Below are 498 nucleotides of genomic sequence, written 5' to 3'. Positions count from 1 at the left end.
ATGCCCCAAACACCCACCACTATAATGGGCGAGGAAAATATTCGGTGAAGTTTGGGTTCAGTCGCGTCGGATGTAGTGAAGATTTAAAAAAACGCAGTGTCTGATGCCAAATCATATAGCATTATTTCATGCATTATCATTACTTGGAATTTATCGCTGCAGCTTGGTTTTCTTTGAATAAACCAATAAATATTTCGTGCGTTTAAATTGCTGTGAGTTTGATAGTTTCTAAAAAAAGAAATAACTATTTTGATAAAAGACTTTAACTATAAATAACCCCAAAAATTAACGACTAAAAGAAAATAAAAAGATTCCATAGACTTAACAATGATTTTTGCACCATATAACAAACCTTGTGCCAGTCTGTGCCGTTCAGAAAGCCAGGGATATGTATCGGACTGGAGTATTCTAAAAGCGAGGTTCTGAAACCGAGAATCACGAAGTGCCAGGGGCATACAAATCATCTATAAGGCCGGTTTCACACCAAGATGCCGCATC

The sequence above is a fragment of the Penaeus monodon genome, chromosome 32, assembly GCF_015228065.2.
Source record: "Penaeus monodon isolate SGIC_2016 chromosome 32, NSTDA_Pmon_1, whole genome shotgun sequence".
NCBI lineage: Eukaryota > Metazoa > Arthropoda > Malacostraca > Decapoda > Penaeidae > Penaeus > Penaeus monodon.
The sequence above is the reverse complement of the archived record's forward strand: the minus strand, read 5'-3'. Positions refer to the sequence as shown.